At 42.2% G+C, this 25,666-nt stretch overlaps 1 pseudogene; it reads left to right on the top strand.

Annotated features, from left to right (window-relative positions):
- Nucleotides 1-709: 709 nt before the first annotated feature.
- Nucleotides 710-25,666, top strand: part of LOC120064008 — a 98,339-nt pseudogene continuing 73,382 nt past the window's right edge.

Genomic DNA, 25,666 nt, shown 5'->3' with positions numbered 1-25,666 from the left:
TATGACTTAATATCCCACCTGTCATTGTAACGTTCATCGTCGGAATGAGACCAAAACACAGCGTTCATGATTTAATGTTCACAAAAACACTCAAACAAAATGGCAAAAGGAGAAAACGAAAGCACACAGTTCTGTCAGGGCAACAACCTAAACAGAAAACAACACCCCACAAAACCCAAACAGAAAATGACAACTTATATATGATCCACAATGAGAGACAACGATAGACAGCTGCCTCTGATTGGCAACCACACTCGGCAAAACAACAAAGAAATAGAAAACATAGATTTTCCCACCCGAGTCACACGCTGACCTAACCAAACATAGAGAATAAATAAGGATCTCTAAGGTCAGGGCGTGACAGTCATTGGATAAAGACACCAAAGTCAGATAGAAAATTATATTTAAAAAAAGAAGGAATTGTATTAGTAAGCTCTTTCAGTTTGATTTGTGTGGGGCCTGGGGTTGGGGTAGAGAAAAGCACCAGTCAAGGTAATCCCAGGCCAATCCAATTGATGCTGAAGACATTGAAGGGTTGTTAGTGGTGTCTCGCTGGACATCGACAGGGTCCCTGTGGTGTGTGCTAATCCAGATTCCCAGTGCAATGCTACTTGTTACATGTCCCCTCGGGTATAAGCAAGCATCATCTGTATGGGTCTTGTTTTACTATGAGACACTTTAGTCATTTGTCTGCACTGTCCAAGGCTTAATGAGTCACAGAATAACACTCCCGATGTAAGTATCGTCGTTTGGTTTAAATTTAGCTTTCTCTTCGGCTGCTTTAAACCTGTTAAGTGCCTCCCTTGGCCAAGTAGATGTGTCATTGAGCTCAATCAGGGGTTTAGTGGTCTACTGTATAACATAATATATAGCAAGCTGTTAATATCTTTAGTGTTGATATAGCTGTAATGAGAAAGTGTGTTTTGGTGAAGCATTGCATGTAGATCAGTGTGGTCAAAGCCATATGCAGGATGTTTTGAAGCTAAACTACTGACACGTTGCCTGTTATCTTTCCTTGATTAGCAAAGCTTCCCGAGAGAGGAGAAAGTGTTGGCAGGGATACACATTTCATTTAGTTCCAACGTGTGTACATGAATGAAGCATGAATGAAATGAATGAAACTGACCATCCTACCAATCCTCGACTTCGGTGATGTCATTTACAAAATAGCCTCCAATACCCTACTCAATAAATTGGATGCAGTCTATCACAGTGCCATCCGTTTTGTCACCAAAGCCCCATATACTACCCACCTGTATGTACGCTCTCGTTGGCTGGCCCTCGCTTCAAACTCGTTGCCAAACCCACTGGCTCCAGGTCATCTACAAGACCCTGCTAGGTAAAGTCCCCCCTTATCTCAGCTCGCTGGTGACCATAGCAGCACCCACCTGTAGCACGCGCTCCAGCAGGTATATCTCTCTGGTCACCCACAAAACCAATTCTTCCTTTGGCCGCCTCTCCTTCCAGTTCTCTGCTGCCAATGACTGGAATGAACTACAAAAATCTCTGAAACTGGAAACACTTATCTCCCTCACTAGCTTTAAGCACCAGCTGTCAGAGCAGCTCCCCAGATTACTGCACCTGTACATAGCCCATCTATAATTTAGCCCAAACCTCTTTCCCTACTGTATTTATTTCTTTATTTTTTTGCTCCTTTGCACCCCATTATTTCTATCTCTAATTTGCACATTCTTCCACTGCAAATCTACCATTCCAGTGTTTTACTTGCTATATTGTATTTACTTCGCCACCATGGCCTTTTTTTTTTTTTTTTGCCTTCACCTCCCTTCTCTCACCTCATTTGCTCACATTGTATATAGACATATTTTTCTACTGTATTATTGACTGTATGTTTGTTTTACTCCATGTGTAACTCTGTGTTGTTGTATGTGTCGAACTGCTTTGCTTTATCTTGGCCAGGTCGCAATTGTAAATGAGAACTTGTTCTCAACTTGCCTACCTGGTTAAATAAAGGTTAAATAAAATTTAAAAAATCACTTGGAGCTCTATAATTCAATGTAGGAGGTTGCTGTATGGTCTGGAGAGCCTGGCGGATCCATTGGCTGACTGCAGGGACCATTGGTACAACAGGAAGGATGGGAGTCAGGCATCATTCAAAGTCCTGCACCCAATTAATGTAAGTTAAACGTGATTGGGAGTCCCATAGGGCAGTGCACAATTGGCCTAGCTTCGTTAGGGTTTGGCCGGGGTAGGCTGTCATTGTAATAAGAATTTGTTCTTAACTGACTTGCCTAGTTAAATAAAGGTTCAATTAAAATTAAATAAAAATGCAAAAGAGACACAATCAATTGACATGTCTCTTTAGAAAGTTTAGGTGCTCTTGCTCATTTTCGCCAGTAATGTCAACCCTTACCAGTGATAACGCTAAACCAAACAAATTAATAAAGGAAATCATCTCTGTTTTTCTTGACTATTGTTTGCCTTGTCTCAGTATACCAAGCATACAAACAGAATAAGTTCCTTCGCTTATTTCCGTATACCTGCCTCCCCATTAAATCAAATCAAATTGTATTTGTCACATGCTCCGAAAATAACAGGTGTAGACCTTACTGTGAAACGCTTACTTTCAAGCCCTTAACCAACAATGCAGTTCAAGAAAGAGTGAAGGAAATATTTACTGAATAAACTAAAGTAAAAAAATAATAAAAAGTACCACAATAAAATAACAATAATGAGGCTATATACAGAGGGTACGGGTACCGAGTCAATGTGCGGGGGTACAGGTCAGTCAAGGTAATTTGTACTTGTAGGTATGGGTAAAGTGACTATGAATAGATAATAAACAGCGCGTAGCAGCAGTGTAAAAACAAATGGGGGGGGTGGTGTCAATGTAAGTAGTCCGGGTGGCCATTTGATGAATTGTTCAGCAGTCCTATGGCTTGGAGGTAGAAGCTGTGGATGGAGCCTTTTGGTTCTAGACTTGATGCCCCGGTACCACTTACCGTGCGGTAACTGAGAGAACAGTCTATGAATTGGGTGACTGGAGTCTTTGACGATTTTTTGGCCCTTCCTCTGACACCACCTAATATATAGGTCCTGGATGGCAGGAAGCTTGGCTCCAGTGATGTACTGGGCCGTACTCGCTACCCTCTGTAGCGCCTTATGGTCAGATGCCGAGCAGTTGCCATACCAGGTGGTGATGCAACCGGTCAGGATGCTCTTGATGGTGCAGCTGTAGAACTTTTTGAGGATCTGGGGACCCATGCCAAATCTTTTCGGTCTCCTGAGGGGGAAAAGGTGTTGTCATGCCCTCTTCACGACTGTCTTGGTGTGTTTGGACCATGATAGTTTGTTGGTGATGTGGACCCGCTCCACCACAGTCCGATGTTAATGGGGGCCTGTTCGGCCCGCCTTTTCCTGTAGTCCATGATCAGCTCCTTTGTCTTGCTGACATTGAGGAAGAGGATGTTGTCCTTGCATCACACTGCCAGGTCTCTGACCTCCTCCCTTTAGTCTGTCTCATTGTTGTCGGTGATCAGGCCTACCACTGTTGTGTCGTCATCAAACTTAATAATGGTGTTTGAGTCGTGTTTGGCCACGCAGTCGTGGGTGAGGGGACTAAACACGCAGATGTGTTGTTGCCTACCCTTACTACCTGGGGTTGGCCCGTCAGGAAGTCCAGGATCCAGTTGCAGAGGGAGGTGTTTAGTCCCAGGGTCCTTAGCTTAGTGATGAGCTTTGTGGGCACTATGGTGTTGAACGCTGAGGTGTAGTCAATGTACAGCATTCTCACGCAGGTGTTCCTTTTGTCCAGGTGGGAAAGGGCAGTGTGGAGTGCGATTGAGATTGCTTCGTCTGTGGATCTGTTGGAGCGGTATGTGAATTGGAGTGGGTCTAGTGATGATGCTGTTGATGTAAGCCAGCACCAGCCTTTCAAAGCACTTCATGGCTACTGACGTGAGTGGTACGGGGCGGTAATCATTTAGGCAGGTTACCTTCGCTTCCTTGGGCACAGGGACAATGTGGTCTGCTTGAAACATGTTGGTATTACAGACTTTGTCAGGGAGAGGTTGAAAATGTCAGGGAAGACACTTGCCAGTTGGTCCATGCATGCTTTGAGTACACATCCTGGTAATCCGTCTGGCCCTGCGGCTTTGTGAATGTTGACCTGTTTAAAGGTCTTGCTCACATCGGCTACCGAGAGCGTGATCACACAGTCGTCCGGAACATCTGGTACTCTCATGCATGCTTCAGTGTTGCTTGCGTCGAAGCGAGCATAAAAGGCATTTAGCTCATCTGGTAGGCTCGCGTCACTGGGCAGCTCGCGGCTGGGTTTCCCTTTGTAGCCTGTAATCGTTTTCAAGCCCTGCTACATCCGACGAGCATCAGAGCCGGTGTAGTAGGATTCAATCTTAATCCTGTATTGACGCTGTGCCTGTTTGATGGCTCGTCTGAGGGTGTAGCGAAATTTCTTATAAGCGTCCGGATTAGTGTCCCGCTCCTTGAAAGCGGCAGCTCTAGCAGATGTTGCCTGTAATCCATGGCTTCTGGTTGGGATATATATGTACGGTCACTGTGGGGACGACGTCGTCGTTGCATTTATTGATGAAGCCGATGACTGAGGTGGTATACTCCTCAATGCCATTGGATGAATCCCGGAAGATTTTCCAGTCTGTGCTAGCAGAACAGTCCTGTAGCGTAGCATCCGCGTCCTCTGACTACTTCCGTATTGAGCGAGCCGCTGGTACTCCCATGTACCTGTCCCTGTATTTACTGTTCCCAAGTAGATTCACTACCTGTCTCCTTTTCATCCATTTCCACTCCATTTCTACACCCACTCTCCACAGTCGTCCTTACCATCTCCCTCCGCCTTTCTGTATGTCACGACCTTAGTGATGTGCAGCTAGCTGCCAGACCTGTCTGTGGCGCTGAGGCCAGGGGGGCCTTCAGTGGCGCCATGTTGTGTTTGTGAGATTCAAGCTGAGTGCTTGCCTGTGATTGTGTCAGTGCTTCAATCCCTCTTGCGCCTCTAGCTAGCCCCCTGCTGCAGCTCGCCAGCTGGGTATGAAGATGTAGCTGCTTCCCTGCTCATCCCTCTCCTTGATTAGACCGCTGACAGTATCGTTCACGTATCCAGGAAGAGGAATTCTGCCTCTGTGACGCTTTCTCTTCACTTCCACTGAGATTTAAACTGATATAGAAGAAGCTTCATTGGTACTTCTAACCAAGAGTTAGTTTCCCTGTGTTTAATGGTTCCGGGCTCTGATTGAGGGGGTTTTAGTTCCCTTCAATTTTATTTCAACATCCATCTTTTTTAGAAATGTAAGTAGTTGTCGACACGTTGTTTTGTCGTCTGGTGTGTTGGTGTTCAGTCAACATGTTGTGTGACTGATGTTAATGTGTCCTCTTTGACAAAGGATGTTGATGAGGAGATTGAGGCTGAGTACAACATCCTGAGGACCCTGTCCAATCACCCCAAAGTGGTCAAGTTCTACGGCATGTTCTACAAGTCAGACGACCTCTCAGTCGGACAGCTCTGGATGGTTCTAGAAGTGAGATCCCCTGGGTTTTTCTGTCTCGCTTATAAAGTTGGACTTTGCCCAGCTTTACAATCCAGTCAAATATTATATACTGTATCTACTGTACATCTTCAGTACAGCATGCAGTTAATCATTTAAGGGATCATACAGTAGCACTTTGTCATTTGAGGCAATATAACCCAGTGGTGTGAGCTTGATAAACAAGACAGTGTCTGATTGTGCTCAGTATAGGTAGCTGCACTTTATCTCCTGTGTTACATTTCCACCAATATGATCAACACAGTCTTACAGTAGACTACAGCCCATCTTTGTTGTTGTCTGTTTGAGCAGTAGAAAGATCACAAACAGTAGATTTACTTTAAATGATGGGAGTGAAATCCATCGCCGAGCTGAGAGGAGGTCACCCTCCTACACTGGGAAAAATCTGAAGTTTAAAAGCTCTGGAAGGAGTTGTGACTCCAGTCTAGTTGTATGTGTGGGAGGGATGGCTCTTGTAATTAATCATAATCTAGAGTGGTGAGTATTGGAGGAGCCACTGTTGTTTCTCTCTCTCTCTCTCTCTCTCTCTCTCTCTCTCTCTCTCTCTCTCTCTCTCTCTCTCTCTCTCTCTTTCTCTTTCTCTTTCTCTCTCTTTCTCTCTCTTTCCTTCTCTCTCACACACACACACACACACAGCTGTGGGGGCTCAGTCACAGATCTCATCAAAGGCCTGCTCATGCGAGGCCAGCAACTGCTGGAGCCCGTTATCGCATACATTTTGTACGGCGCCCTCTTGGTGAGATGGCCAACTGCAAAATGCCTAATGACAGAAGGGTGTGGCATCCACACACAGTGGGTAGGGGATTGACTCAAGGGGGTGGCAGGGTGTGGGTGTAATACACATGGCGGTAGACAGCTTTATTATTAACGAACAGTTAATAATGGCATTACGGAAGCTTATTAAGCCCCTCCTCCCGCCTGCCAGGGTCTCCAGCATTTACACAACAACCAGATTATCCATTGTGACGTCAAAGGAAACAACATGCTTCTGACCACCGAGGGAGGAGTCAAGCTTGTTGACTTTGGTAATGGCTTTGATTTTCTGTTGTGGAGGCACTTCCCTTCTGTCTGGGCCTTCATTTAAAGGTCCAGTGCAGCCTTTTTTAAAATCTCAATATCAAATCATTTCTGGGATTGTTTTAAATTAAAATGGTCAAAAATAAACAAAAATATCTTCTTAGCAAAGAACAATATCTCAAGTAAGAGTTTTGCTAGGAATGTCTGGGAGTGGCCAGAGTGGGAAGGGATAAACTGAAAACTAGCAGAGAGGTTTGGAAATCTCTTTCTTATTGGTTTATTAAATCATTTAACACCTGGTGATGTCATCAGGCAGGCCAAAACTTCATCCCACCAAAACGGGCTGAAATGTCTGGGGGACTTTTCAAAACAACTCTTACACTTAAAGCGCATTATCATAATTTTCACAATTTCACATTATTATTCCAACCTCATAGAGTGGAAATATACACTCACCGGACAGTTTAATAGGTACACCCATCTGGTACCGTCGGACCCCCTTTTGCCTCCAGAACAGACTGAATTCTTTGGGGCATTCTATAAGGTGTCAGAAATGTTACACAAGGATGTTGGTCCATGCTGACGCAATGGCATCACGAGATACTGAATCCAGTGTGCCTGGCACCGATGATAATACCACTCTCAAAGTTGCTTAAGTCACTCGTTTTGCCCATTCTAACGTTTAATCGAACAGTAACTGAATGCCTCGATGCCTGTCTACCTGCTTTATATAGAAAGCCACGTGACTCACTGTTTGTAGGAGCGATCCATTTGGTGTACATAATAAACTGGCTGGTGAGTGTATATAAAACACAGGACTATCACATTTTTGAGCGCATTGGGCCTTTAACAGATAACTCATCATTGATAGTTCACGGTTAATCCATTTTCTAAAATTTGTTCACATAAAAGCCTGTGATATTATTGGTAAATGCTAACATATGGGCATCAATGCTGTGATGCAGTCCTCTTTCCATGTCTTTGTTACCGACCCTATGTAACATCTTTGTATTTCATGGACCATAGCTTAACCTAAGGCTATTATTGCCAATTTAAATTGCATTATTTGATCCTTTGCATATAAAAAGAAAGCTGTTCTGCCAAATGACTTTGAGTTGCCCCAGGCATGTTTATGTCCTCTGTGCTGAGAATGAAGTGGAATCCTGCTGATAAAAATCTGTCCCACTTAATTAGAAATGATTATGGTGGTATGGCAGGTTAACACACCAAGTGATATGCCATATCGCTATTGATTGATTCACACACTTTCCCTCTGTTTATGTAATTCACATTCATGTAATATGCACACAAATATACAGTACCAGTCAAAAGTTTGGACACACCTACTCATTCAAAAGTTTTTATTTATTTGTAATATTTTCTACATTGTAGAATAATAGGGAAGACATCAAAACGATTAAATAACAAATATGGAATCATGTAGTAAACAAAACAGTATTAAACAAATATTTTAGATTTTAGATTATTTAAAGTAGCCACCCTTTGCCTTGATGACAGCTTTGCACACTCTTGGCATTCTCTCAACCAGCTTCATGAGGAATGCTTTTCCAACAGTCTTGAAGGAGTTCACACATATGCTGAGCACTTGTTGGCTGCTTTTCCTTCACTCTGCGGTCTAAATCATCCCAAACCATCTCAATTTGGTTGAGGTCGGGTGATTGTGGAGGCCAGGTCATCTGATTAAATTTTTTGATGTCCCCACAAAATCTCTGAAGCTGGAGTCTTTTTCTCCCTCTCTAACTTTAAGCATAAGCTGTCAGAGTAGCTTACCGATCACTGTACCTGTACACAGCCAACTTGTAAATAGCACCACCGACTACCTCATCCCCATATTATTACTTACCCTCTTGCTCTTTTGCACCCCAGTATCTCTACTTGCACATCATCATCTGCACATATATCACTCCAGTATTAATGCTAAGTTGTAATTATTTTCACCTCTATGGACAATTTATTGCTTACCTCACTACTCTTCTACATTTGCACACACTGTACATAGATTCTTTCTATTTTTCTTTTCTTTTGTGTTATTAACTGTATGTTTGTTTATGTGTAACACCGTGTTGTTGTTTTTGTCGCACTGCTATGCTTTATCTTGGCCAGGTCGCAGTTGTAAATGAGAACTTGTTCTCAACTAGCCTACCTGGTTAAATAAAGGTGAAATAAAAGAAAAAATAAATGCAGCACCATCACTCTCCTTCTTGGACAAATAGCCCTTACACAGCCTGGAAGTGTATTTGGGGTCATTGTCATGTTGAAAAGCAAATGATAGTCCCACTGCTTTTTTCTGCTTTATTCTAAAGTATTTTTCTTTACCTCTGAACCGGAATCCCCCAACAGAAGCTAGCCAGCTAACTAGCTACTAGCTAGTAGTCAGCTAACCACTGCTAGCGGCCATCGGCTACCTTTAGCTTGGAAAGCTCTTGCCAGTTTGTACAACGCGATTCAAAGCAGAGCATACCGGACCAATTTTCTCTCCATATCCCCAGATTCCGACCGCAAGCTCTGAACCCACCTGGATCATCGCAGCTAGCTAGCTAGCTGCAATCCGAGTGACTACTCCTGGCTAACGTCTCTGTCCCGAAGCAAGCACCAATTAGCCTGGAGCTAGCCCATGCTAGGCCCATCTCCAGGCTAGCTGAAGAGGTCCATCAGCCACGCATGGGCTACAATACTTCATTTGCCAAATGGCCTGTACCCCTTTTACTGCTGGTACGAGGTACGGAACCCCGCCGATCCTTCACGACTGGGCTACCAACGTAATCTGCTCGAGGGGGTTATTCAACTGGCTCCTACGTTGCGACGTCCCCGGAATGGCCATCTGCTAGCCTGCTTGCCGCGGCCCGCTAGCTGTCTAGAGCATATCGGACTGTTAGCTGAATAGATCCATTTGCCAATTGGACTGGACCCCTCTGCTACACGGAACCCTACTAATCCATCACGACTGGTCTATCGACGGAACCGCACAAGGAGGCTAAAACAGACTTTCCTCCGTCGCGACGTCCCCCTAAGGCCCTTCTGCTAGCTTGCTAGCCCCGGCCTGCTAACTGAATCGCCGTGTCTCCAGCCAGCCCAAACACTCACTGGACCCCTATGATCACTCGGCAACGCATGCCTCTCCCTAATGTCAATATGCCTTATCCATTACTGTTCTGGTTAGTGATTATTATTTTATTTCACTGTAGAGCCTCTAGCCCTGCTCAATATGCCTTAACCAACCATTTAGTTCCACCTCCCACATATGCAATGACATCACCTGGTTTAAATGTTTCTAGAGACAATATCTCTCATCATCACACAATGCCTAGGTTTACCTCCAATGTACTCACATCCTACCATACCTTTGTCTGTACATTATGCCTTGAATCTATTCTATCACGCCCAGAAACCTGCTCCTTTAAAAAACTCTTTTTTTTTTTTAACTAAGCGCAAACCAGATGGGATGGCGTATCGCTGCAGAATGCTGTGGTAGCCATGCTGGTTAAGTGTGCCTTGAATTCTAAATAAATCACTGACAGTGTCACCAGCAAAGCACCCCCACACCATCACACCTCCTCCTCCGTGCTTCACGGTGGGAAACACACATGCGGAGGTCATCTGTTCACCTACTCTGCGTCTCACAAAGACACGGCGGTTGGAACTAAAAATCAAAAATTTGGGCTCATCAGACCAAAGGACAGATTTCCACCACTCTAATGTCCATTGCTCATGTTTCTTGGCCCAAGCAAGTTTCTTCTTATTATCTGTGTCCTTTAGTAGTGGTTTCTTTGCAGCAATTTGACTATGAAGGCCCATTCACGCAGTCTCCTGCGTGTTGAGATGTGTCTGTTACTTGAACTCTGTGAAGCATTTATTTGGGCTGCAATTTCTGAGGCTGGTAACTCTAATGAATTTATCCTCTGCAAAAAAAGCTAACTCTGGGTCTTCCTTTCCTGTGGCGTTCCTCTTGAGAGCCAGTTTCATCATGGCGCTTGATGGGCGCATCATAGCGCTTTTGCGACTGCACTTGAAGAAACTTTCGAAGTTCTTGAAATGTTCCTGATTGACTGACTTTCATGTCTTAAAGTAATGATGGACTGTTGTTTCTCTTTGCTTATTAGAGCTGTTCTTGCCATAATATGGACTTGGTCTTTTACCAAATAGGGCTATCTTCTGTATACCACCCCTACCTTGTCATAACACAACTGATTGGCTCAAATGCATTAAGACGGAAAGAAATTCCACAAATGAACTTTTAACAAGGCACACCTGTTAATTGAAATGCCTTCCAGGTGACTGCTTCATGAAGCTGGATGAGAGAATGCCAAGAGTGTGCAAAGTTGTCATCAGGGCAAGGATGGCTACTTTGAAGAATCTCAAATACAAAATATATTTTGATTTGTTTAACACTTTTTGCTTACTACATGATTCCATATGTGTTATTTCATTGTTTTGATGTCTTCCCTATTATTCTACAATGTAGAAAATATTACAAATAAAGAAAAAGCCTTGAATGAGTAGGTGTGTCCAAACTTTTGACTGGTACTGTACATACTAAAGCATATTAAACAACTGTGAATATGTCATTATAACAGGTATGTGATATAAAACATCAAATCTTGATTTTGCATCAAACACTGATTCACTGAGGATGTTGTGTTTTATATTAAATCTTAAATCGCCTAAATTCTATCCAGGTGTGTCTGCTCAGCTGACGAGGGCACTTTTGCGAAGAAACACCTCCGTTGGCACTCCCTTTTGGATGGCGCCTGAGATTAGCCTTTTTTACATGCGCCACTAAACCCCTTTACTTGCAGTTGCATGAGAACACAAAGACTTCTCAGCACAGAAATATCCTACATGATGACACCATTGATTTGCATTTGATGTGCTATATGGACTGTAGAGAGTGATAGACGAGTGAGTATGTACTCACCTGATGAATGAATTTAACTGTAACCTTTTTAAATCAACATTACAATGTGTATTTTAAACACAGACAATTTTTAAATGACTTGATCTTCTTCTGCATTGTTGTTTCATGTTACTTCAGCTTCAGAATCAATGAAAGCCTTTTGGTGCCCATACGAAGTTTCTCCCTCACTATTGCTAATACATTCTCTTCATATCATCATCTACAGTAAGAAACAGCAACTTGCATGAGAAGTGTTCACCTGCTTGTGTCATGTTTGTCCTGCCTGTGTCATCCCAGGTCATCGCCTGTGAGCAGCAGTATGACTCCACGTATGACGCCCGCTGTGACGTGTGGTCACTGGGCATCACAGCCATAGAGCTGGCTGATGGAGACCCCCCCCCATCAAAGCCCTCTTCAAGATCCCACGGTAAGGCACTAGAGGGCTCCATCTGCACACAGCTGGCTGGGACAGATCAGGCACACAGCGGAGTATACTTTCATAAAAAGCCTTTGATTTTTGGCTGGAGGAAAATGGCAAACTGAATTTAGGAGTGGATCATCGCAGAGCCCTTTCTCTGAAAAGAATAAAATGCCAAATATGCCAAGAAATTGTAAAGATGTTTAATGTTATTTTGTGTGCTCATGAAATGCAGGATAGACCTGGTAGAAATGCATTAAATCAGGAAAATGATTAGCGCGCTACAATGCGTGTTTCCAAGCTAAAACGCTGGATTGTAAATTCAATTGAAAATTCCAGAATGATAAACTGATCAGAAACTTAATCAAGAGTAAATGGAACAATATTTGGCCTTACCCTTAAAACTGTTATTTAATCAGAAAAATCTCTAACGTAAACACAATTTCTAATGAATAATTACTTGAAAGCTTTGATACTACAAGTGACTGACCTTTTGCTATCGGCACAGTCGCACAATTATCTCCCACTTTGGTGAGGATGAGCCCTTTTGATTGCAATTTGCATTGGTGATTAGCTCCATTCACATTGAGATGAGGCTGTCACCAGCCACCCATCACAATGTTATCTCCACCCCACCAAACTTGATGAGAAACAAGCATGTGTCGTGTCGCAGGAGTTATGGTAGCCACAACAGCGGTTGATCACACCAAACTCAAGGGAATGTAAAACAGGTCACAACAATTAAAGGCTATGGGAAAGCTGTCCTGGTCAAACGAACGCTCCCAAATCACAGAGCCTGGAATAACATTCTGCCGGGTCTGGGATGTGGCATGCATTCAGTCATCTGAGTTGATAGGATGGAACCATTTCAGTGGGATGTACAAATGGATAGCTCCTAAATTCTGTATAGTGCTGAAATGGTGATTGGCCTGTTTTTGGTAGAAAGATGTAAACAGCAGACAACACCTTAAAGAGATGAAGCTATTGACACAGTCCCAGAGCAGGTTTTGCATTTTGTGTTAAGGATGTTCATTTCCTTTAGATACCATTCACTACAGGTCATGATAAACAAAGGAAGGGCGTGTACATTTCTTTTTTTTTTAAACATTCATCCCTTTTTCTTCACCTTTTTCTGAAATCGTTTGACTTTCTGAGTGATTTGGAATACGAAGAGTTAGACGTGTGCAGCAACCTACCTTTGTTGAGACTGGGGTTTCTTTTTCTAAATAAAAATAGATACTTGGCCCTGGCCCAAAAATCTTTTGAATTGGGACCTTTGGCTGGGCGGCTCCAGGATAAATCAAAGTGTGAGCACTCTGAACCATGAAATGATTCTGTTCAAATATATTTCTCCATCAATGCAGCACGGCGGTCACAATTATAAGGGGAGGTTGCCTGACATTGTCTGTCTGTCGTATGTGGATTCTATTCGAAACAGAAGACTTGTGTTACGAAATTGTGTATCTGTGTGCTGCACTTTTATTCTGCACATTGATGAGCACAGAAATGATAATGATACACTATAAATGACCTTAATGATTGTAAAGAGGTAGATTTAATGATTGTGGGGTGTTGTTTCCTACGAGTGTTTCACATGCTTCAGCAGCTCTTTAAATGGACTATCTCATAAGCCGTAATCAGGGCGGCTTCTCCTGATTAAGCATTGTCCTTGGGAATAACAGGTTTCATAAAAATCGCACTCGCACTCAAACATGCTAGATTTTCTTATGACATTAGATCGTATGTCCTTGCACACGTTCCTGTAATTCCATCTCACAGTCCACTCAACGGGACAGTATAGTAATCTACTGTGTAAATCCCAAGATTATTCCTAGGAGGAGGACATACCATTCCAAACATGGTCACCATTTGGTATAAGCATTAAGAAAAACACATTGGATGTGTCTATGAAATATGGTATAACTGCATATTCAGTGACACTGTCTAAATCTAATTGATGCATCTCTCTCTGGCTCCATCTATTTCCTGTGGTTTTGTGATGTCGCTGGCAGTATGTAATCCTTGGGTTGAGATCTGAGAGGGTTCTGGTTGTTTTGGCTGGCTGAGGTCTATGCCCCTCGGTGTACTGCAGCATCTCCTCCACGTCGTACAGCAGATGGAGTTGCCGTAGGGTGTGGACTGTGCAGATAAAACAACAGCACCATTAACGTAGCCAGGCCTCTGGGGGCAGGGACACTGGGGCTGAACACAGGCAGGACTACTGCAAGCCATGTGATAGAGCTGTGGATTTGCGGTGGGAACTTGCACAGATGGTATCCCTTTCACAGCGACCAGTGTGAAGTGCTGAAAGGAGTTCAGATCGCTGTCAGGGAAGCTGCTCTGCTCCTCCACTCCATTTATACCTGCTGCTTGGTAAACCTGTCCACAGATAGCATCAGATACAAAGAATTGTATTGATTCCACCACTATTGTAAATCAGTATTACAGATGTAGGATCTTAATTAGAGCCAGTTTGCTACAGAAGGAGCAACAGGAAATGTGAATTATTATGTGGATTATAATTAATGGGCATTTTTGTAGGGGTTGATACATTTTTCATAAGGGAAATGACAAACTTCAGAAGTCTGTTAAACCTCAAATACACTACAAGTTTGACATGTCCTGCATTGCAGGAAAGGTCTGATGCAACAGGGTGATCAAATTAAGATCCTACATCTGTAACAGTAAACTAAGGCGGGCCCAGGATTCATTCAGTTGCAGATAGACCTCCAAGAGCCAAGCACAGATCCTCCACTACGGAAACAGATTATATGCCCATTTTAAAATGGGCTGGATGTAATTTTGTCTGCTATATAGTATGTAATATATGTGGGGCCCATGGTTATTATGAATGTGGGTAATGGTGCATAAAAAAGGGTAAAGCTGTAAAACGGTTAACTGCAGAATTAATTATGGATACTTGAGACGATGCTCTCAGATATTCAATATGTGGGAAGGTTAATTGCTTGAGCCAATATTCTCCATGCTGTATTAGCCAAACCCTGACTAAAGTCCTGTGTAAAGTCATAGGGAGAAGGTTGTGAAGGTTAACGGTAATTGGCAAAGAAGTCCAAAGCTGTGTTGATCCACCCAGATCCCAGTGGATATTAGCAATATATATAACTGGGCTTGTATCTGTCGGAAGAGAGGCGAGAACTGAGGAAGATGATGGGAGTAAATGATGGCTTGTCAGAGGCAATAAAGGCAAATGAAATCATAGGGCAAGTGAGCGGAATCCCAACCAGTGTTCTGGTGGGAGGTAATACACCAGCCAAAAGCCACAGGTAATGTAAAGGCTACAGAGCAGAACAGTCGTGGGTGAAAGACATCCATACAATGTTTACTGTTTTCTTTTACCAATACTCATCATCCATTTTCAGGGCTCAGATTGTGAAATTGACACCTGACTATCAGCCACACAGAAAGCAGGTCTTAAATGTTCAATGTGAACAGAATTCTTAGCAGAATGTAAACTGTGATTCTTGTGTTGTGATCTTGACATTCAAGATTACATTCACTGATTTTTACTAAATCCCGTGTGGCTTAGTCAGTAGAGCATGGCGCTTGGAATGCCAAGGTTTGTGGGTTTGATTCCTGCTTGGGCCACCCATATGAAAGTGTTATGCATGCTTAACTATGGTGTACATATGCATTCAGCCCATGTAACATTTTGGTGATTTGAATAAAAGGCTGGGATTAGGGTTGAGGTTAAGATGTATTCTTGCTCTTCTACAAACAGTGAGACTTTTTGATTGAGAAGTTAGTTTCAGTGTTAACTCACAGCTTCTGGCACAGACGTTTCACATGTTGGGCATTTTGGAATGTATGTGGCAGATAATTACTATTGACTACATGTCAACTGGCCGATCCATCGTAGATTGATAGTGTCTATGAATGTTGCTGATCTTGTACTGTACTCGTCCCATGTTTGTATCTCTCTTCTGTAGGTCTTTTAAACACAAAGAATCAGGAATAGTTTTTCAAAGGAGGCTGAAAAGATTTAGCATGGGCACTTAGATCTTCAAAATGTTCTACATCTGCACCATCGAAAGCATCTTGACTGGCTGCATCACCGCTTGGTATAGCAAACGCTCAGCCCTCGACCGCAAAGCACTACAGAGGGTGGTGCAGAAAGCCCAGTACATCACTGGGGCTGAGCTCCCAGCCATCCAGGACCTCTATATCAGGTGGTGTCAGAGGAATGCTTGTAAAATTGCCAAAGACTCCAGCCACCCAAGCCATAAATTGTTCACTCTGCTACCGTCCGGCGAACGGTACAGGAGCATCGGCTCTCGGTCCAACAGGCCCCGAGACAGCTTCTACCCCCAAGCCATAAGACTGGTAAATAGTAAATTAATAGTTACCCGGACTATCTGCACTGACCCTACCTTGCACTGACAATACTATGCACACTCACTAGACACTGAGTGTACAAAACATTAGGAACACCTGCTCTTTCCATGACATAGACTGACCAGGTGAATCCAGGTGAAAGCTATGATCCCTTATTGATGTCACCTGTTGAATCCACTTCAATCAGTGTAGATGAAGGGAAGTCAGGTTAAAGAAGGATTGTTAAGCCTTGAGACAATTGAGACATGGATTGTGTATGTGTGCGATTCAGAGGGTGAATGGGCAAGATAAAATATTTATGTGTCTTTGAACAGGGTATGGTAGTAGATGCCAGGCGCACAGGTTTGAGTGTGTCAAGAACTGCAACACTGCTGGGTTTTTCACGCTCAACAGTTTCCCGTGTGTATCAAGAATGGTCCACCAGCCAAAGGACATCCAGCCAATTTGACACAACTGTGGGAAGCAATGGCGTCAACATGGGCCAGCATCCCTGAGGCGTCACTACAGACCCTGGTTCAATTCCAGGCTGTATCACAACCGGCCGTTATTGGGAGTCCCATAGGGCGGCGCATAATGGGCCCAGCGTCGTCTGGGTTTGGCCGGTGTAGGCCGTCATTGTAAATAAGAATTTGTTCTTAAATGACTTGCCTAGTTATATAAAGGTTAAATAAAAAAATTAAATAAGTGGATTTAACATCAAGGAAAGAGTCGGTGTTCCTAATGTTTTGTACACTCAATGTACATACTGTACACACCAAAACGCACACACATACACACACACTTTTACACTCATAATTTGCAGCTGCTACTCTGTTCTTTATTTTACTCATATTATTATTCATCTTGATAGGCAGGATAACATAGTCATGTTATCCTGCCTTCATGTGCATACAGTGCCTTCTGAAAGTATTCAGACCCCTTGACTTTTTCCACATTTTGTTACATTACAGACTTATTCTAAAATTGATTAAATAAATATAAATCCTCAGCAATCTACACACAATACCCCATAATAACGAAGTGAAAACAGGTTTCTAGAAATTTTAGCAAATGTATAAAAAGAAAATAACTGAAATACCTTATTTGCATAAGTATTCAGACCCTTTGCTAAGAGACTCAAAATTGAGCTCAGGTGCATCCTGTTTCCATTGATCATCCTTGAGATGTTTCTACAACTTGATTGGAGTCCACCTGTGGTAAATTCAATTGATTGGACATGATTTGGAAAGGCACACACCTGTCTATATAAGGTCCCACAGTTGACAGTGCATGTCAGAGCAAAAACCATGCCTTGAGGTCGAAGGAATTGTCCATAGAACTCAGAGACAGGATTGTGTCGAGGCACAGATCTGAGGAAGGGTACCAAAAAATGTCTGCAGCATTGAAGGTCCCCAAGAACACAGTGGCCTCCATCATTCCTAAATGGAAGAAGTTTGAAACCACCAAGACTCTTCCTAGAGGACAACCATCTCTGCAGCACTCCACCAATCAGGGTTTTATGCTAGAGTGGCCAGACGGCAGACACTCCTCAGTAAAAGGCACATGACAGCCCGCTTGGAGTTTGCCAAAAGGCACATAAAGACTCCAAGACCATGAGTAACAAGATTCTCTGGTCTGATGAAACCAAGATTGAACTATTTGGCCTGAATGCCAAACGTCACATCTGGAGGAAACCTGGCACCATCCCTACGGTGAAGCATCATGCTGTGGGGATGTTTTTCAGCCGCAGGGACTGGGAGACTAGTCAAGATCGAGGCAAAGATGAAGGGAGCAAAGTACAGAGAGATCCATGATGGTAATCTGCTCCAGAGTGCTCAGGACCCCAGACTGGGGTGAAGGTTCACCTTCCAACAGGACAATGACCCTAAGCACACAGCCAAGATAATGCAGGAGTGGCTTCGGGACAAGTCTCTGAATGTCCTTGAGTGGCCCAGCCAGAGTCCGGACTTGAACCCGATTGAACATCTCCGGAGAGTCCTGAAAATAGCTGTGCAGCAACGCTCCCCATCCAACCTTACAGAGCTTGAGAGGATCTGCAGAGAAGAATGGGAGACGCTCCCCAAATACAGGTGTACCAAGCTTGTAGCATCATACCCAAGAAGACTCGATGCTGTAATCAATTACAAAAGGTGCTTCAACAAAGTACTGCGTAAAGTGTCTGAATACTTATGTGAATGTAATATTTCAGTTTTTTATATAAATTAGCAAAAATGTATAAAAACCTGTTTTTGCTTTGTCATTATGGGGTATTGTGTGTAGACTGATGAGGGGGGAAACTATTTAATCAATTTTAGAGTAAGGAGAAACAAAATGTGGAGAAACTACTTGTTCTCCTTCATCATATAGCTTTTAAGACCATCTAATGCACATCTGCTATTTTGGCAGTTTCAACCTCTGAGGAGAAGGATATTGGTTGTGTGACAGTCCAATCATGAGCAGAACAGTCAGTGTTTAGAATATTATGCATCTATCTTTCTATAATGTAGTTATTCTATGCAGGCACACTGATACCCCCTCCCAGTCCATCCTACAATACCCTGTGTTGGTGGCGAGCCTGAAGACAGCAGAGAAAAATGTTGCAGCACTTCTCCTTGTTCACTCATGTGTGCTCAACAGAACTGTTGGCTCTCTCAGATGATAGATGAGCTGGAGTTTGAGCAGGTGGCTCACAGACGAAGTCTTTATTATGTTTTCCCATTCTGCTGGACTTTACCCCTTTAAAGGCCACCAGGCTCGCTTTGTTTTCATGCTGTTGCCCCTTGAAGTTCAAAGGCTGCCAGTGTCTTTACTTTTCCACAGTTTAATGATGAACTGTGTATTCCCATATTCTATAGCTCTATCACTGTATGACTTTGGCTGTCAGGATTCATGTACATTTTCCAACCGTTTTTTAAATGTCTATTAGGAAGGAAAATAGGAAGAATTATGAGCTCTGCATACAAAGTATCATACCCCCCCCCCCCCCAAATAATACAAAATATATGATATTCATGTGGGTCACAGCAATGATTTTTTTTGTCTTTCTTCTGAGCTTAGTAGTAGACTTAAGGCTTTAAAAGTGGTGCTGACAACCACTGATTTTGCCTCAATCCACTGTGACACACATTTGACAGGAGGAGTGCCCAGGCCTAGATTTAAATAAGCCAATTGTGTTTACAATATGAGTCAGTGCTCCCTCAAATATTGGAAGAAAAAAAGATGCCTGAATTTGCTAAGCACAATGAGGGTACTTGACAGTGTTATCACCAACGTGCTGGTGTATTGACTTTGTAATATATAAGCAGTGCAGCAGTACAACATCAAGGCAAGAGTATAGCTGCAGGCTCATATTATAGTTTGTATTGAAGCAGTCAGTTAGTAAGCTTTGATCTGCACTTCAGAAAGGACTGTCTGTCTGAATTTCTATCACAGACCCGAGCGACTTAGTGCTGGAAAGAATGACACATTTTCTCTGAAAAATAAAGATGTTTAATAGGCTCTCGTTTATGTGTAGCCTATAGCTTTGTTCTTGATTATGTTTTCTTGTCAAAGAAATTAGAACCATTTGTTCTTGGTTGTTTTTTCATGGCATAAATGTACATAGCTTTTCTTCAGAGTCGCTGTCTCCATTTAATAAATTAGTCAATGATACGTTGAAGATTAAGTTTGAAAGCTTAAAGGGATAATCCACCCCCCAAAATACAAATCATGAAACTCCTGTCAATTTGGTGAAAGCCTATGTTCTATCGGTGGGTAAAATAAAACATTTCCCCACGATTTAACTTCTAAGTGGTCCTTCTGTGAAATCAGGAAATCGTGTAGGAACTCGTCATAGCTACATGGTTCTCGTCACACGAGATGGGGGATAAAACATCATCACATTTCATAATTTTTTTAAACAATTACCTGCACACCAAATCAGCCAATAGATGGTATGGGCATACTTGTCTAGAACACATTCGTCAATTTCTATCATCATGACAAAGTATATATTTTACTTAGATGTGCTCATTCTAAACTGTGTACCAAATGTTTCAGTTCTCCTTCTAGTACAATCTTGCAATGCTCCCTGCAATTCTGTTGGAAACGTGCGAAAGGGCAATTGTTGCCATAGCAACGTACTCTGCACACGCTCTGGACAGACACGACCTGCAAGTTGGAAGTCAGTGAGATATACTCCTAAATGGATTGTGCAGTTTGTTTAGGCGATTGTACCGCTAGCTAGCTACTTCACATAATGACATTGACTTTGGTATTATTGTGTGTAGCTACGTTTGCTAGCTAGCTAGCCAGCCAGCCCAGAGAGGCATTGCATTGTGGGTCGACTTGAGCTGCAACAGATTTCCACAACGATTTTCACATGTTGCTACCAACCTTGTTATAACGACAAAATGAAACGTTTGTTCACCAAAAAATATTATTTTCACATGTTAGTGTTATTTAACACTGTTAATCATAGGAATTAGTGGTTTGGGGTGGATTATTCTTTTAAGTGTATAAATGCACCCTATCCAATATTACATTATCACTCATGAGCGAAATCATATTGTTGATTATAATATGCGTGTAAACATAACTAATCACAATTTTCTTTGGTGAGCATGCTGTGAACTTTGTATAGTGTAGACATGATAATGCCCTGTATTTGAGCCCTCTCACTGCCCTGGCTCCTTTCTGATACATGCATCAACCACTGAACTAATCTTGAGGTACTCGTTATAGATGGTCTCTTTAAATGCTGCTGACAGAGGTATTACCGGGTCCCATAATTTTGGCTCCCGCTGGCAGATGCTTCCTACCAGACAGTAAGGAGCTGTTATCATTTGTCACTTTTCTCTTGCTGCCTGCCGTGGCCCTGGCTTGGCTGGCTCTCCACCAGCCTGTACTCCAAATTGTGTAACTCTCAGGTCCTATGACTATAATCAGCACTCAAGATTATACTCAACCATGCTGCTGCTCCGTCTCATGAGAACGATCGTGTTTATGCCAATGACAACAACATCAATAACTCAAACATTTCTAGTTCAATATTTTTTTAAATAACTTCATATCCAGGAATGATGATTTTTGTGTTGTGTGTGTTTGTTTCAGAAACCCTTCCCCTACATTATGCAATCGAGAGGAGAGGAGCAGAAGCTTCAGTCACTTCATTGCCCGGTGAGTATCCTTCATAGCCAAGTGCTTCCTGCTAAATAGTGTTCCTCTATTCTTACACAGTAATGAGGATGCTGGGTACGATAGTGGGAGGATATTCCAGTGGGAGAATTTAACTACTACTGCAGCTTTTATTTAGATCACTTTTTTATTATTGTGCATGTTTATTTGTCTTTATTTACTTTTTGAAGCAACCAACTGGTGTAACGGCAGTCTACGTCGTCCTCCTCCTCAGACGAGGAGAGGCGAGAAGGATCAGAGGACCAATGTGCAGCGTGGTAATTAGACATAATGAATTTAATCAAACAAAACAAGACACTATACAAACTGACAAAACACACTAACCGTCACAGTCCCGTGTAGCACCAACACTGACACAGGAACAATCACCCACCAACAAACAGTGAGAACAGCCTACCTTAATATGGTTCTCAATCAGAGGAAACGTCAAACACCTGCCTCTAATTGAGAACCATATCAGGCAACACATTTAACCCAACATAGAAACAGACAAACTAGACACACAACATAGAATTCCCACCCAGCTCACGTCCTGACCAACACTAAACAAGCAAAACACATACGAACTCTGGTCAGGACGTTACAACTGGCCCCAATGCAGCTAGTTAATGGTGATAAGAACAACATATATGACTTGTTACTTTCTAACCAACTGGCCCCAATGCAGCTAGTTAATGGTGATAAGAACAACATATATGACTTGTTACTTTCTAACCAACTGGCCCCAATGCAGCTAGTTAATGGTGATAAGAACAACATATATGACTTGTTACTTTCTAACCAACTGGCCCCAATGCAGCTAGTTAATGGTGATAAGAGCAACATATATGAATTGCAGTTAGTTAATGGTGATGACAACAAAATAATGATTTGTTACTTTCAAACCAACTGGCCCCAATGCAGCTAGTTAATGGTGATAAGAGCAACATATATGACTTGTTACTTTCTAACCAACTGGCCCCAATGCAGTTAGTTAATGGTGATAAGAACAACATATATGACTTGTTACTTTCTAACCAACTGGCACCAATGCAGTTAGTTAATGGCGATGACAACAAAATATACGATTGTGTTACTTTCTAACCAACACAAGGCTATACAATGCAAAAGTAGAGTACACATGTACATCTGACTTTTAAAAATGTAATGGGTTTCAATGGCGATACTTCAATGTTTTCCCATTTGACCAAAGGAGCAGAATGCACTGGTTACACATTTGGTTCTGGGCATCCTTTGATCACTGGAAATGGAAGGACTTGAAATTTATATTTTTTAAGCTAGATTGTATCAACCCTTTTATCTTCCTCATATTTCATCACTTTTCATTTCCATAAATCTGTCGCAGAGGAAAAACGAATTCTACTGAATTATCAGTTTTATCTTTAGGACGAGATAAGTAATCAGTCCCTCCAGTGTGGAAAACAAATAATGTCAACATTGGCCCATAATAGTCTCGCTGAATAAACAACCTCAATAGCTAGCATGCAGTGCAAATTGGAGCAGAGAGCGAGGCATAAATGAGAGAGAAAATTCAATTTCTTCAGGGGTTATTTATGGGTGGGGATTTTTGTCTTCCTTCTGTGTTGTTATTGGTGGAATAGATTGAAAGGCAGTGGTTATTCATTCATTATTAATAATGAAAACATCAAACAGCACAGCTGTGAACCCATAACCATTAGTGGTAACAGACTCATTTATTTGTGTTAGTCATGCATTCCTCAGAGCACCAGGTCTGTCAGAGTTGGATTAGAAGCTGTAGCTGAGTCCAATCTATAGTTGGTGCTACACTACTGCCTTAAAATACTAGTAAGGCTTTGCTTGAACCCATCTATCAAAAGGCCTATCATACAGACTTTTTGTTTCATAATGCACATTAAACACTGTTTTAATGATGTTATACCAAGCACCTTTTGTGTGCCTCGTTATTTATTAATTTGGTGTAGCTGGAGAGCTGAAAGAGACGGTTCAAGGCCCACGTGAACAGGAACTAATAGATGGTGCTGTTGTGTTATAGGTACCTATAGCAGTTGATTTCTATGCCATTTGTGTCATTTATTGGGAATGCTGACATCTTTATTGAATCTCTTAAAAAGCTCAATTATTCTCTCTCGTTCCGAGGGAACACAACTCATACAACCATTACTTGATTCTTACAATACAATGTTTATAAAACATCTTACTGTAATGTTTAATAAAAAATAAAAAACAAACACATTTTTATTTCACTTTGCATATTCAGATGCAATGCATTTTTATTGGGTGGTTTTTTGAATCGTGCTCTCTCTCAGTAGCATGAGGTAATGAATTCTGTGATATCAGATCAGAAATAATCTCCTCAAACAAAGCCCACCAGGCTACAATGTGTGGAGGGTGGACAATGTTATCAGGCCTGGCACAATGTTTGTGAGGACTCTCCAGCTCTCAGCCAGACCAAATCAAATTTTATGTGCCACATACGTGGTAAACAACAGGTGTAGACTAACAGTGAAATGCTTACTTTGTTGGGCCCTTCCCAACAATGCAGAGTGAAAGAAAATGAGAAATAATAGAAAAGTAATAATAAATACATAATGAGTAATGATAACTTGGCTATATACACCAGGGTGTGTGTGTGTGTGTCTACTATCGCTGTTCTGGATAATAAATGCATCATCAGTGTCTGTCCCCGTGCAGCCAAAGGAGCCGTCTTTTGAAACAAAGTGACCTGATGTTTAGCATCCCGGCTGCGCATCTCGGCTAATGGCTGCAACCTCTGCTTAATGTCCTGACACTAATGAATTCGAGGAATGAATTTCCAGATTAGACTGATAGAAAACTGATAGAAAGAGGAAGCAGAGTTACAGCCCAGATTAGGTAGCAGGAGTCAGATTGGTATTGTTCTCTTATCTCTTTGCTGTCTGCCTGCAGAGTTGTGTCGCAGTACTATAAAATATATTTAGGCGTTTAAGTGTTTAGATGAATTAAAGAATGATGGATGTTTTGAATGGAAGGGATATATACAGTATGGCTATAGGTAACGTCTTTTCAGAATAAAAGCGGGATAACAAAAAAAATACTAATTTCAAAAGAAAGTACTTGGCAGACGGATTAAATACCCTCGCCATTTGAAACGGTATCACACCATGTCCATGGACTTTTTACCCGTGTAAAAAAATATAAATAATTTGAACAACATTATATTGCCTCTGGATTGAAAATATTTATATCGTACATCATAGATGTGAAGGCAGTGGTATATTGATATATATGACCACCATGACAAAGAGTGGTCTCTAATTAAACACGGCACATAGCAGATAGAGGCCATCCATGGCTGTGCCAAAAACAGACCTGTTTGCACTGGGGGGCCATGGTGATGACCAGACCATATGGTGCTCGCAGAGGGGACAGTGTTCAGACACAGAAGCATTGATGAGAAGCTCCATAGAAGCACCCTACTGAGAACACCCTCGTCAGATAATCCAGAGAAATCAGCTTTGTAAGATGTTCAGGTCACCGTACTCTTTGTCTATTTAGTTTTTGTTCATGTGTTGACGTCGACTCAAATGTAAAGATCCACCAGGTGAATTAGTTATCAGAGGTTTTGTTTTAAACCAAGGAAAAGGTTGCACCAGGGTTGGTTTTCTATCTCCTTTATGATGTATTGCGATGTTGTAATTGCATTCTGTCGCTACACAGGTGTCTGATAAAAGATTTTGAGACTCGTCTGTCTGTGACCCGCCTTCTGGAACACCCATTCATTAAACAGGCCCATGGCAAAGGCTCTCGGTCAACAGCTGTCCACACTCATCTTCTGGAATCAAGACCTGGGCTCCAAACTTAAGACCAAAAGTGTATTGTCACCTCAAAGAAATCCTAACATTTTCAGCTGAAAACTTCCCGAGGCGACTAGGTGAAACATCTGTCGATGTGCCCTTGAGCAAGGCACTTAACCCTAATTGCTCCTGTAAATCGCTCTGGATTAGAGCATCTGCTAAATGACAACCCAAAAAAATGATCTAAAAGAATCCCCACTGCAGAACTCATTAATGAATTGATGAGCTGAGATGTGTTTTCTCACCAGTGGGTGGGCAGAGTTTTATTTCCTTTCACTGTCCCTTCAAACCAGTGTAACAGATATGATGTGTAGTCAAAGTAATGAGAAGTATGTGATTAAAGAGAAGTTAGGGGGGTGAAACTAATTTGATAGGAGGGATTGTGCTGACTCCAAGTTAGATTAATAAAAGCGTTTTTTTCTCCCAATGGATCCTTTTTAACAGTGTGACGACG

Source organism: Salvelinus namaycush, chromosome 19, assembly GCF_016432855.1.
Source record: "Salvelinus namaycush isolate Seneca chromosome 19, SaNama_1.0, whole genome shotgun sequence".
NCBI lineage: Eukaryota > Metazoa > Chordata > Actinopteri > Salmoniformes > Salmonidae > Salvelinus > Salvelinus namaycush.
The sequence above is the reverse complement of the archived record's forward strand: the minus strand, read 5'-3'. Positions and strand labels throughout refer to the sequence as shown.